At 39.8% G+C, this 14,658-nt stretch overlaps 1 pseudogene; it reads right to left on the minus strand.

Moving 5' to 3' along the window:
- LOC150056939 (spermine synthase-like) overlaps positions 1-13,937 on the minus strand; it is a 40,622-nt pseudogene extending 26,685 nt beyond the window's left edge.
- Between the last annotated feature and the right edge of the window lie 721 nt (positions 13,938-14,658).

Genomic DNA, 14,658 nt, shown 5'->3' on the forward strand with positions numbered 1-14,658 from the left:
CTAACTAATGTAAATTTCAATCTCTCCATATTCAAATTCCATGGCAAAGGTTGTATGTACTGCTTCTGTTAATTTACAACAAATAGCTCAGAACTTTTCATCTAAAATGAATACCAAGTTCCTGACACATTCTGCCTATATATGATTTCCAGCAACAATTTCCAACATGAATTTGCATTTTAGACAATCAGAAGAAATTTTCCCCTATGCTTAATTGGCCTTGAAGTTCATTGGGCGTGGTATGTGTAGGGTGTTGGTTTGGCTTGAAAGAAATGATGTTACTTCAGTCTTCCACTAATTAAAGATAATGATGAATGATCACAATATCAGTTGTGTCTACATATTATGCTTGTTCCTTCCATATTCCCAGCCTAGAAAAGTCAGCTTACCAAAAGTTTGAGGGAAGCTGTAGTGAAAGTGATACTTGGGATCTGATTTACCTTTTGGGTTATAGTACTACCTATTTTCCTTGAGTTTCTAGTTCCAGGTTTTGTGTTAGAAAGGGATTTCAGGTTTTCCCCTCATTGTTGTTGACTTATTCTGAGTGGGTTTCTCTTCCCCACTGTTCTGCTTCTCATTTTGCTTGTTAGAAGAATGGTTTTTCTCTATAGTATTTCAAACCTCTAGTATTCATTAGTAATGTGGGTACTCTTAGAACCCATCTGTCTTGAAGCAAAGCTTGTTTTCTCTAAAGACTAAGAAAATAAAACTTCTCGAATTGCTTAGGACTATTTATTATAAACAAATCCTCAAAGACAGCAACATGGAGAACCAGAAACTCTCTGCTTCCATATTGAGAAGAAACAAGACCAATATACGGTTACCCTCACAAAGAAGAGACTCAAAATGAAAAAAAAAATCATTTCCAATTTTAAATTCCCTGTTTCTACAGTCACATTATAATGCAATTACTTTTGACTTACTTAGGATTTGCTGTAAAATAAATTACATTTCCCAAGGCACAACACATTATATATAAGATTAACATATTATATATTATAATAAAACAAAGAGTATGTCAATCTTCTGTTTTGGGAATTTATTCTGCTACATTTTAAAATAATATTCTATGGCAAAATTTATTGGGAAGATTATAGCAATATTTTTTATACTAATCTGCCTAGGTTAGTCTGAGTGACTTTGGCATATTTTGTGTTCCATTTACAACCTATACTGTGTGTGTGTGTGTGTGTGTGTGTGTGTGTGTGTGTGTGTGTTTACTGCAATACTGATCCTTAACTGAGCTTTCAGTTAGCTTTTCCCATGAAGACTGGATCCTCTACCATTTGTGACTACTTCCAAACTTTTGCTGATTAATTGGAGGCAAGAGTCTCTTGGGTTTGTCTGCCTTTCTGGACTGGCTTTGATCTTCACATCTCAGCATCTAGAGTAGCTAGGATTACAGGTATGAGCTCCTAGTACCAGCCAAAACCTACATAGTTCTGACTCACTTTTCCTAGAGTTTATTGGGAGACATTGGATTGTACATATCTGCATAGAAAATTCAGCAGAAGCTTAGAGTCTCTGCCATGTCTCCAAATAGCAGAAATAGCAACACATTCAAATAACCACAGCCAGTGCTATGAGAAAGAAATTGTTATTCCATTAATCTCTTCTGCCTCAGTCTTAGCTTTCTATCACATAGTCAGGTTGTTTCCTAGTCCTTCAGTGCATACAACCCTCTCTCATTTATAACAGGAATAGTTTGTGAGAAAAACACCTATATGATCTTTGGGTCCTTTACACCTTAGATGGTGTCCTCACCACAGTGATGATTAAACATTTGTCAAACACAGGTAGTTTCTCCATTAGCAGTTTTCTCTAATTTATAGCAGGATAATCAATATCTTGGCTCCTGTACTTGACCAATGTGCCTGAGCTGTCATGCTACATTGGCTTTCATGGGTTTTCTAGTCCTACCCCAAAGGAAAAACAATTCTGTACTAAAAAGCCATTACAGCCAAGAATTGGTGGCTCATATCTGTAATCCTAGCTACTCAAGAGGATGAGTTATGAGGATCATAGTTCAAAGCCATTCTGGACAGAAAAGTCTATGAGACTCTTATCTCCCATTAACAACTAAAAAAAATCCCAGAGTTAGAGGTGTGGCTCAAGTGGTAGAGTACTTGAGCAGACAAAGCTCAGAGAGAGCATTCAGATCCTGAATTCAAGCCCCAGAACTGGCATTTTAAAAAAGTAATGGTAACATAAATTTTATTAATGAAAGAGCTAAAACTTGACCAGGAACTTCAACATCTGACTTCTGTCAGACCTTCCACAAAAGAATCAATAAAATAACATACAAATTTCATTAGTCCTAATGAAAGCATTTACATATTGGTGAAAATGAAGATTCAATGAGAGTCACATTTAAGAATTCTGTTAAGTCAGCAGTAGGACTTTTCTAGATCTTCGTGGGTGGCCAAATGACTGCTCAGTGAAAGCCAAACACTGCCCTCGGATGCCACCCCCCCCCCCCAGCAGAGAGGAGAGATGCAAAGTTTAATTAAAAGAGCTCAAGAGCCAAAAGATGCCCTCCTCCCATCATTTAATTAAATTGTATATATTTCACAGAACAGAATATTGAAGTGATAGCTCTTATTTCTCAGGCATGCTTTGTCTGTTTTTGGCCTCTTCCTCACAGTCCAAGGGCAGCCAGACTGTGGATGCCTTTTCTCTCCCTCAGGAGACCACACAGTAGTCTACCGTTCCACTGACCAGTCACTTTCCAAGCACTCAGGGAGTAAGAATGGCATGACATAGTTCTCTCCATTCCCTTCAGTGGTGCTTCTTTCTAGACTTTTGTCCTGTTTTGGAAATGGAATCAAAATCCAGCCGTATTAAGGTCACAGGAGCTGGGTGCCAGTGGCTCACACCTGTAATCAGAGGTACACAGGAGGCCAAGATCTAAGTATAGCAGTTTGAAGACTGCCCAGGCAATAATGTTTATGAGACTCTTAGCTCCAATTAACCACCCAAAAGAGAATTGTGGCCCCAAGCAGTAGACCACTAGTGCTGAGTAGAAAAGCAGATAGACAGTACCCAAACACTGAGTTAAAGCGAGAGGGGGGGGGAGGAAAGAAAAAGGAAAAGGACTGGAAATAATTAAATTAGATTCCTTCCATGTAACCCATCCTGTTAGAGTGAGGACTGTCTATGGTGAAAATGGAATGAAGGATCGGTAAGTTACTAAGACACTTGGCTATCCAAAGGAATATTTTCCTTGGGTGGACTTGTATTTATTCATTTATATTAAATATTTAGTAGTCCTAGGGTTGAACTCAAGACCTTTCTAGCTAGGCAGGTATACTACCCCTTGAACCATATCCTCTGCCCTTTTAGCTTGTGTTATTTTTCAATAGGCTCCTATAACCTTTTTTTTTTTTTTTTTTTGAATGAGCTGGTCAGAGCAGTATTGTGATCCTCTGAAGTTCAGCCTCCTAAATAGCTAGGATTATAGATGGTCAGGACACCATGCCTGGACCAATATTTATGCACTATTAATATTGAAATAAACCCTTTGGAATAAGGCAAGACATAATTCCTCAGTGAATCCAAGGTAAAGTTCACATATGAGATCTGGAAGAGAAAATATTCACCTAATTAAAACCCACTGATACTTTAAATAAGGTTTAGTACAAAGTTACAGACAGACAAGGGAAATAGGTTAGGTATCTATGAAACAGCAGAGTGACTATAGTCAATAATAGTATATCCTATGCTGTCAATTATTCTGAAAGAAAATTTTAAGCACCTCAACCATAGAAAAATGATAGGTGAGATGATAAATAAGTTAATGAGCATGTTTAAATCATTCCACCCTGTATTAGCTGTATCAAAATACCATATTGTACCCTCCAAATGCATAGCTATAATCTATTAATCCAAAATAATACCAGTAATGAATAATGATTGTGGTTCTGCTGAGTGAACAGAGCTCTAAAACTCACCTAGACCCTATGCTTTTCAAAAGGAGAAAATTGTTAACCTGCATGCTAGTAATATGCTTTACTCTTTAATAAACAAATATGTAAGAGAGAGTAAAAAAAACAAAACAAAAAAAACAAAAACAAAACAAAACAAAAAACAAAAAAAGGAGAAAATTAGCCTGCATTGAAGTGACCTGTAGAAACATTTAAATTGGCAGTTGCTTATAATCAGAGCAGAAGTGGTTCTCCTTAGCACAAGCTCTTGTCATTTTATGACCCAGGAAAGTCTACTGCAACTGGGAGAGACTGGTACCAGCTATACACCAGGGAAAGACAGGCGTAAGAGGAAGGCTTCCACACTGCACAATAGAAAGACTGGGAAATAGTCATAGCCCTCATTTACTCATTGAAGATCAGATGGTTCCCGAAACATTGACAGATTTGGTGCCTGTCTTAGAGACCGGGAGTCAGAAGCAACACCTACATCCCTAAGGCACACTCTGAGGGAATGGGAACCAGAGGTCTCTAGCCAACATGGGAGACCCTTGGAGAAGTCAGGCTCAGGGGATCTATGTGGAGCCTGACAAGGAAAGACCAAAAGTGCTAAATCAAAATGGAATAGCTGAAGACCAGAGTCATGTACTAGAAACCCTGAGTTTATTTCAGGGCCCCCAAAAGAGCCATGCAGAACACAGAATTGAGTAAAGTCCCACTCTGATGTTTAACACTTTATTGTTGGAAAGTAAATTGTGGTCTACTTTCTCTTGGTCATGAGAGATCAGTCAAAGTCTTGCTGTGTAGTAGATTAGTAGTTAGGATCTCAATTTATAGAATTGCAGGGTGGGGGTGGGGTTTGGAAACCAGTGTCCCAAGAGCATGAAATACTTAAAGGCTGGCCATGGTCTAAAAGTCATACTTGTCGGGCCGGGCGTTTGGCCTAGTGGTAGAGTACTTGCCTAGCATGCATGAAGACCCGGTTCGATTCCTTGGTACCACATATATATAGAAAAAGCCGGAAGTGGTGCTGTGGCTTAAGTGGTAGAGCTCTAGCCTTAAAAAAGCCCAAGGACAGTGCTCAGGCCCTGAGCTCAAGCCCAGGACTGGCCAAAAAAAAAAAGGTCACAATTGTCAATCAAGGACCTCATCCTTGAATAAAACCATGGTTTCATATAGAGTTATAGAAGTTCTGAAATATAATGTTTCACTATTGTGGTTTGTTATAAAATTACATTTGTGAAGTACTTTGTAGCTCCTAAGCTAAAATGTGTGTGTGCGCGCGCGTGATGCGTGCATGTGTGAGAGAGAGAGAGAGAGAGAGAGAGAGAGAGAGAGAGAGTCCTGAAGCTTAAGGCTTGAACTCAGGGCCTCTGTATCATCCCTGAGCTTTTGTGCTCAAAACTAGTGCTCTACCGCTTGCTCTATGGTTAGCTTTTTAGTGTTAATTGGACATAAAAGTCTCATGGATTTCCTGCCTCAGATCTCTGCCAGCTAAGTCGCTAGGATTACAGGCCTGAGTCACAGTGCCCATCTTAAAGCATACTTTATTTTTCAGATTCATTATTTCTTGGTGGTATTTCTTAAAACATCTGCGTGGCCTTTCTGTCTCACTAACTGCCACATTGTAGTCAGCTTTGCCAGCAGCCTCTCTTCCACTCCTCCATGTGTTGCTGATTCCGTTCCCTTTTACTGCCTGTGTATCGGGGATCCTTGTCTTTGTTGTCCAGCCTCATTCCCCTTCCCAATGCCAGCTTCATCCCCAGCGTTGTCCTCAGTAGGCACTCATGGATGGCAAAGAGGCAATGCAAATTCAACACATTCCAAAAGGAACTCTTTCTTGGCTTTACCACAGCCCACTCCCAAACCCACTCCTCCACAGCAGTCTCCCTCTTGGTAAGTGATGCCACAGACCTAAAAGTCTTTCTGGACTATTCTCTCTTGTACTCCCACCAGTCTTTTTTGCCATTAAAAAAAAAACAAAAACATTCATCATGGTGGCGTCTTCTACTGCCTCCACATCACCTAACCTCAGTTCCAGCAGAGCTGCCCTTTTGAGGGTCTCCAGGATACCACTAGTAAACCTTAACCATTTTTTCTGCACATTGCAGCTAAGTCACCTAGTAATGTACAGCATAGCTCCATACTTGAAGTCTCCAGTAACTCCACAGCACTCAACATCAGATTTTAATTCTACACCGCAATCTACCAGCCCTACAGGATCAGCCAGCCCCTGCCCTGTCACATTCACCTACTGAACTGCCTTCATGTTTCCCTTCAAATATCAATCTTTATCCTTTCCTGTGCTGTGAAAACTTCAGTAGTCAGTGGGTAAAGATTCCCTCTCTAAAGAAGGCTTTTAAAGGCATAAGATAAAATGCATATAACCACACACCATGTGGTTGGAAGGAAATGAGTTAGCAGGATGTGAAGAGACACATTTGTATGCAGTGATACGTGTGCCTCAACATGTTAAAAACGGCAGCTCTAATAGCTGTCATCATTTTGAAGTCATGATGGACACAAACATCTTTTCCAGATATCTACAAAAGATACTTCTGTAAGACATGGAAGGATTTGATTTTTATTGGTGTCAGAGTTGCGGGTGCTGCTGATACTGCTGCTGCGCTTTCTTGTAGTTATTACTGGAAGAAATGCTAAGTCACCGCTCCTTCACCATTCAAATGCAGGGACTCCGTTCCTATCCCTGGATCCTAGGTTAAAAATCTCTACTTAACACACCCAGCCCTTTTCCACCCCCAGACCTTTGTATGTACTATGTCATCATCTTCCCCTAGATCTCTGTTCTGAAGCTTTTGTCCCACGGTTGCTTTCTTTAAGGGCCCTTCTTTCACCTCCTGACTAGATCAGCACCCCAACTCACTCACCATGTTCTGTCCTTTGGACTTCATCTTCCCATCTCATTAGTCTTTCAAGTCATTTATTTACTTTCATAGTTGTTTCCTAAAGGTTAACTCCAGGGTCAAACTACTCTTGAAGGACCCCTAGTCTCTGTACCTGGTGCAAGAATGCTCTTAACAAATATTTGCAGGATGAATCAACAATAGCAAAATGATAAATATAACTAATTTTAGGTGCATGAAGAAACATTTTCTGGGGAGAGATGCTTTGGTCTAAATTTTAGTCAAATGAAACATGTTATCATAAGATATTTTCTCCCCTCTTCCTCTTTTTTGTCCTTTCTTTCCTTTTTAAAAATAGGTTTTTCTGGCAGTAAAGTGGTCCCATTTATTATGCTGTTATAAATATGGTTCATGATACAGCTTGGGCATGTGCCTGGCTTCCTACCAGAGGATTAAATGTGCGAGTCCTGGGAGCTGGCAAACCCTTATCATAATAAGTAATTGCTTTGTTTGACCATGTCACATTAAAGTTTAAAAAATTACTTCTAATTTTTACTTCTTTTGAGAGGGAGAGGTAGTCTCTTACTCTGTAGTTTCAGACTGGCCTGAAACTCAAGATCCTCCTGTCTCAGCTTCCTGTAAGTGTACATCACAAAATGTCTGGTTGCTATTTTCTTTCAGACTTTCTCTTATCATTTTGGAGCTGACTGACTCTCAACAGAGACTTTCATTGAATGAACATACTTCACTCAAAAGCATATACAATGGTTTTTCTCATTATACAGAAGCAAACCAGCTGGAAACTCTGCATTGAAGCACTGTGGGCCTTCATGGTACTATCTCATTAGTTATTAAAAATAGGAATATCAAAGCCAGGAAAGTAGATATAGCTTCAGGATTAATGGTTGTCAATCCAGTACATGAAGTACTAGAGCATTGACTGTGTGGGATTTCTGGTCAAAAATATGTAAAGACCCAGAAAAGCAGCCAAAATCACCACTTAAGGAGCTCGTGGATGAGAAAAATATATATAGAACAGAGCCCAAACAAAACAATACACCAGTCAGAAGACTTGGAATCAAAAGTGCTACATTCCCCAAGTATGTACTTAGGCAAGTATAATTGTTTAAGGTGTGTTAATTCCCAACTAGCTCTTAGAGGGAAAAACAGGACAAAGTGAAAGCAATATATGTGATATACTCTTAAAAAGAGAGAATTAGATAAAACATAAAAAGCTAAATTCTTTATGTTCACAAATCATCTTACAAAATCAAAACACCTAAATGGAAGAGTTGGCAATATTCAGAGCCTGATAAAGAAAGCCAGACTTTGAATACTAGGGCAAACCTCAAGTGAATACAGGAATAACTTACAGAGCTAAAATGTTAAAAAAAAAAAAAAAAAAGCTTATTAAATGCCAACCAGTAGATGTGTCCCTGCTGTACCAAGAGATTATGGGTGTTCAAAGGGAATCTGAGTTAAGTAATGAAAACAAACTATTTTCTTAATCAAACTCATGAATTTTGAACAGAAAACTGAAGATGAAGTAAAGCAGAAGTAATGCACTTCTTAATGACCTGACATGTATTCTATGAATAGATAGTAGTGAAACTCAAAATAAGCCTGAATACTCCATTGCATTCCCACAGTCCTTTGACTAGAAATTATTGGAAATAAATTGATCGTGAAATATATATCTACATATGTATAGATATATATCTACACGTATATGTACATATATGTGCATGGATAGATAGATAGATAGATAGATAGATAGATAGATAGATAGATAGATAGATAGATAGATATTCCCCACACACACCTCCCAGGGGGTTAGGCTTGAACTCAGGGTCTGGTTGCTGTGCCTGAGCTTCTTTTATTCAAAGCTAGTAGACTACCACACTTGAGCTACAGCTTTTCTTTGTAATGTTTGTGTATTTAATTGGAGATAAGAGTCCCTTGGGGGGCGGAAGAGTCCCATGGACTTTCTTGGCTGGGCTGGCTTCAAACCATGATCCTCAGATCACAGCCTCCTTAGTAGCGAGGATTAAACGCTTGAGCATGTAATTGAATTAGTATTTTAGCTCAATGATGGTATTTTTAAATGGCAGAGTGTTTGATCTTAATAAAAACAGACTGAGAGATTTCTTCAAAACTTTCTTAAAAGCATTTTGTTTTTGTTTGCTTCCTTTTGTTGGTGCCAGGACTCGAACTCAGAGCCTGAAACTCAGTTTTCTTGCTAATGGTTGATACTCTTATTCCCATCCCAAATTGTGCTGATTGGAAATAGGAATGTATTGGACTTTTCTGCCTCAGCTGCCTTCAGACTGTAATTCTTCTGAGCTCCCCCAAGCTCTAGGAATCCACATCTTCCCCTTGAAAGGCTCAGTTGAGCCCCAGGTCTGTGCAGCTGAGCTTGCCAACCATTCAAAATAAAGAGAAACACTACATCATACCCAAAGCTAACTCAGTCCTAATATTTACTTAGTGGCTTGACCTGTCATAAATGTTCTTGCTTATTTGGTGGAGCTCCTTTGAGCAACAAAAGAAAACTCAGCTCTGAACTCTGATTCGTTGTTTCCACCACTGCTTCCACACACTCACGTGGTCCAGGTTTCCCCAGCAATAGCTGTGGCAGATATCACAAAGAGATGGGAAGAAAGGGTTTGGTGGACATTTTCCAGGGGAATCAGGTGATTGATAGGTAAAGAAGGCTGGCTTCCAGGAAGTCAACAGAGCTTAAGCTTTAGGACATCCCCTATGTCCTTCCCCAGTTAATGAGTGTCACCAACACAAAGAACACAGTTTGTTACTATATGAACAAGAAGAACACTCCTGGAACTTCACAGCATACCCAGGAAAGAAACTTGGTAGAGGTTCTCTGTATCCTAAAAGTTTACATAACATGACCAATAAGGTATCCTAATGTGACAAAGAATGCAGCTGTTAAAATGATTGATACTACTCAAACATTTTCTCACCAACCATGCTAAAGTATAGACTGACAGAGAAAGGAAATGGAATATTCAAGTAAAACATTGTCCAGGGGACCTGAATGTTATTTGTCATAAACCTGCTATGTGACTTCATGCCTTTATGTCCTGCTATGTTGACATTTGGCTCAGGTATCATGGATATCTCTAAATTCTCTGGTTCTATTCTTTTAAAAAATGGCTATGTTAAAGAAAGGCAAGAACAGCATATTCCTGGCAGAGCTGCCTCTGGAAATGTTTTCCTAATGTTAATAATGAGCAAATAAATATGGTACAACAAAGAAGCCAAAGTATGTTTGCTACATCTCCACACATCACATGCAACTGGAAATCTATCATTATAATAAGGATTTGATTCCTTTCACTGGGGTTTGCAATTCAGAGCAGCATCTGGAAATTTGGGTAATATCTCATTGGTCTGTTCTATGTGTACGTAAACTGCTGTGTTCTACAAAGACAGTGCTGCTTTGAAGCTTTTTCAGTGATGGCAAGAGATATTTTATATGACTATATCTAATTATAGATGCTCATAATTTCTTTTTATCTAAGAAAGAGCAGAGTAAGCTGCTCTTTAGATGATCTAGTGAGAAGCTTTACATTGGGAGTTTCTTCCACAGTTGGTTTCTGACAGGTATTCTACTTCAGTACATTGGGGAATTAACACATCTAGAACTGAAAGAAACAGAGGGCCAAAAAGAAAAATTCTGTCTTAGGTATGGCTATTTATTGAAAGTTGAAATTAATATTCTCTTTATTTCATCAGAGAGATTATGTATGCATAGCTTCAGTCATGCAAAATGGCTGGGCTCCCACAGGCCTAAGAAAAAAGTGACTCTGAGAATTCTACAGAGATCTAGAAAACATTTATCATTTTCTACATGAGCAAATAAGTGAACTCCCTGGTGTGGCATTGCTCAGAGCCAGAGATCACGAAGAATATTTCTGTCATGGCTGTAGGCGGGGGCAGTGGGGGAATTGACTGGAAGAAGCTGGAACTGTATAATGCTGCGTCGATGATAACCCTTATTCTGTATTGTATATCACCTGCCCAAGGCCCTGCACCGTCCCTCTTGTCCGTACTCAAAACCATTCCTTTGCCAGTTCTATCACTGATAGTCCCAGGAAAAGGAAGGGTGGAGGTGCCGGACAGACCTCTGCCCTGCCCATTACCTTTTCCTCTCCCAGGACTGCATTTTCGTTTTTTAAAAGTTGCTTCCAAAGTAATGTTGATGGCTTTCCCAGATGCCCTGCAAATCGGACCAGGCAGCAAACACTGGGAAAACTCAAAAGGATATTCTCATCTATGTTGGAAAAGTTAGAGATGACAACAGGAACTTAGCTGTGTGGAAAAATGAAAGTCCTTAGCTAATTTAGGAAGATGTCAGGCTGGAATTCTGGAATTCCAGAATGTTTTAATCTTGTATTAGTCATTGTTACATTTTCGCACATATTTACAATGTATTCCAACCAATCTCATCCCTCTATCAGTCTCCTCTCCCACTCTTTATTTTTCCCCCTTCTCAAAACCATTTTAATAGTTTCCTCGTTTCTTTTTCATAGTTGCACAAATCTATTTTGACCATATTTATCCTTTCAAAATTATTTTTCCCTTCCTCATCACTATCTCCTCCTAAGTAATCCCATAGTTATATTTATGTTCTGTGCTTATCCAATGTATACTTATGCAAATGTTATCTATGTATGTGTATGTATATGTGTGTATGTAAATATATATATTTTTTGGGGGGTCATGGGGCTTGAAGTCTGGGCCTAGGCACTGTCCCTGAGCTCTTCAGCTCAAGGCTGTGCCCCTTGAGCCACAGCACCATTTCTGGTTTTTTGGTGGTTAATTGGAGATAAGAGTCTCATGGACTTTAGTGCCTGGGCTGGCTTTGAACTGCAATCCTCAGATCTTAACCTCCTGAGTAGCTAGGATTACAGGCTTGAGCTACTGTACCCAGCATGTGAATATATTTTTATGTATGTGTTTTACATATCGCTTTCAGGTATGAGAAAAAAATGCAATATTTTGGGTTTGCTGTTCTGTTTTGTTTGCATTTTTAAGCTTAGTTTATCTCTCTCAAGATAGTGTCTTTTGATCACATGTATTTTCTTGCAAATAACAATTTCATTTTATTTTATGACTAAAATTTCATAATAAATACATAAACACATCTCACATTTTCTTTCTTTTAGTATGATAGTAATTTTATTTTCACACTAAGGAAACCCAAAGGGAACTGAATTTTTGTTTCTTCCCATAAAAATGGTTTAGAAAAGCCATTTTGACAAATGCTACATTATCATAGACAGGGTAAAAAAGTTGCTTGTTCTTTAATACTCAGCTACATTATCTTTGCTTCTCTTTAAAAGGGTACTTCCTAAAATGAAACATTTGTTCAAGACAGTCTATATAATGGTATATAATGGATCTGCTTGTAATAATACTGACATAAATCTTTTTTTTTTTTTTTTTTTGCCAGTCCTGGGGCTTGAACTCAAACTCAGGCACAGTGCCCAGGCTATTTTGCTCAAGATTAGCACTCTACTGCTTGAGCCACAGTGCAACTTCCAGGTTTTTCTGTGTTACGTGGTACTGAGGAATGTATGCTAGGCAAGCATCTACCACTAAGCTACTTTCCAAGCCCTGACATAAATATTTTGTGTGTTTGTGTGTATCTCTCTCTCCCTCCCTCTCTCTGATTCTCTCTCTCTGATTTTCTCTCTCTCTCTCTCTGATTTCCTCTCTCTCTCTCTCCCTAATTCTCTCTCTCTCTCTCTCTCTCTCTCTCTCTCTCTCTCTCTCTCTCTCTCTCTCTCTCTCTCTCTCTCTTTCTCTCTCTCTCTCTCTCTCTCCTTCTCGCTGTGTGTGTGTATATGTGCGTGTGCCCCAACCTTAGGACTTGAACTCAAGGCCTAGTGTTATGCCTGAGCTCTTTTGCTCAAGGCAGTACTCTACCACTTAAGCCATAACTCTGCTTCCAGCATTTTGGTGGTTTATTGATGATAGTGACCCACAGACTTTCCTGCCAAGGATAGCTTAGAACCATGATCCTCAGATTTCAGCTTCATGAGTAGCGCAGATGACAGGCATGAGCCAGCAGTACCAGGCTTGCTGACTTGAATCTTAAGGAAGAAGAAGGAGGAGGAGGAGGAGGAGGAGGAGGAGGAGGAGGAGGAGGAGGAGGAGAAGAAGAAGAAGAAGAAGAAGAAGAAGAAGAAGAAGAAGAAGAAGAAGAAGAAGAAGAAGAAGAAGAAGACAGCAAAAGAAGCCATGGAATGTGTTCCATTAAACAACAAAGGATTCCTCTACCGTACTGACTATCTTTGGTTTCAGTCTGACTATCTCACATAATATGCCTCTATCTCCACCTCCCAGAGTTAGTACATCTTTACCATTTCCCATGATGGTCTGGGTAAATGCACAATCACTCTGCCAAATTAACATCCCCACTAAGAATGAGAATATTTCCAAGCTCCTTTGAGTGTAGAATTTTAATGTTCTGATGAGGCAAATCTTCATTATACACCACTTTGTCTATGTCATACTCAACCAGGCGCCCTCAGCAGTGGGTACATATCTATCAATGGCCCCTCCACCAACTATGGGTGGCAATCCTTTCACCTGGCCACAACTATTCCGATTCAATTTTGTTTTTGCCAGTCCTGGGGACTAAACTCAGGGCCTGAGCACTGTCTTTGGGCTTTCCTCAAGACTATAGTGCTCTACCCTTGAGCCACAGCACCACTTCGGGCTTTTCTATGTATGTGGTACTGAAGAATTGAACCTGGGTCTCTGTGCATGCTAAGCAAGCATTCGTGCATGCTACTCTACTAGTAGGCCAATCTCCCGGCCTCTGACTCAATTCTTTCATTCTTTCTTCTACTTTGTTCCGAAGGCGGTCAACTTCATTTTTGCCCTGTGCATCGCTGTGGTCACTCTGAAGGTCCAGCAACAGGAATCCATGTGGATAAACTCTCAAGTTGGTAAAGCTGCAATTTTTGTTTGTGTAGGTTGCTAAATAGCCATGGCCCTGCTGCTTATGTACTGACTCTGCCATTCTCTGCTCCTGGAAAATGGACTGGAGGCCTTTTAGGATGGTCTCACTAACAGCTTTGGCCCTGGGCATGAAGTCTAGTGTGCTTTGCTGTGCTGCTGCCACAGTGAAGAGAGGCCCCATACCGTGCCTGGAGGAGTCCGTTGTCGGGGACTGAGGGGCCACGTGAGGAGTCAGGCTGCAGCTAGCCTCAAATTTTTTTTGTATCTGTTCCTTTGTTATTGGGAAGGTTCAAAGCCATTCCAGGCAGGAAAGTCTGAGAGACTCTTATCTCCAGTTACCTATCAGAATACTTGAAATGACTCTGGCTCAAAGTGGTAGAACACTAGCTAGCCTTGGGCAAAAGAGCTCAGGGACAGTGCCTAGGCCCAGATTCAAGCCCCATGACCAACAAAAGAAGAAAATGTTGGCTCCCACCCTTGTTCAAACAATTGAATATCTCAGACTGGAGCACTGTCATTCCCTTAAAGTTGATGTGGGTCGAACCATGCTGAGTCAGAGTTAAAACAGGGATTCCTAAAGTTTACTCAAACTCAAAATTCATTTCTTTGAATGTCAACCCTTTAAAAGCTCTAAGTTCCAGCTGCATGAGTGCCACTGCCCAGACTTCAGCTTGAAGCAATTAAATCAGAATTTCTGAGAGTGGAGACTAGACACCAGTGTTTAAGCATTTCTTAGATGCTTCAAAAGTTAGCCACAGCAGGAGCCAATGAGTTAAGTGATAATAATCTAACCTAAAAGGCAAGGTCTTAAGGAGAAAAGGTCAGGATTCTTGAAATATAAATGTCTTCCAAGTTAGGCACAAGGCTAACAGAGCTTG

The sequence above is a fragment of the Megascapheus bottae genome, chromosome 11 (genome assembly GCF_031878675.1).
Source record: "Megascapheus bottae isolate mThoBot1 chromosome 11, mThoBot2.hap1, whole genome shotgun sequence".
NCBI classification, from domain to species: Eukaryota; Metazoa; Chordata; class Mammalia; order Rodentia; family Geomyidae; genus Megascapheus; species Megascapheus bottae.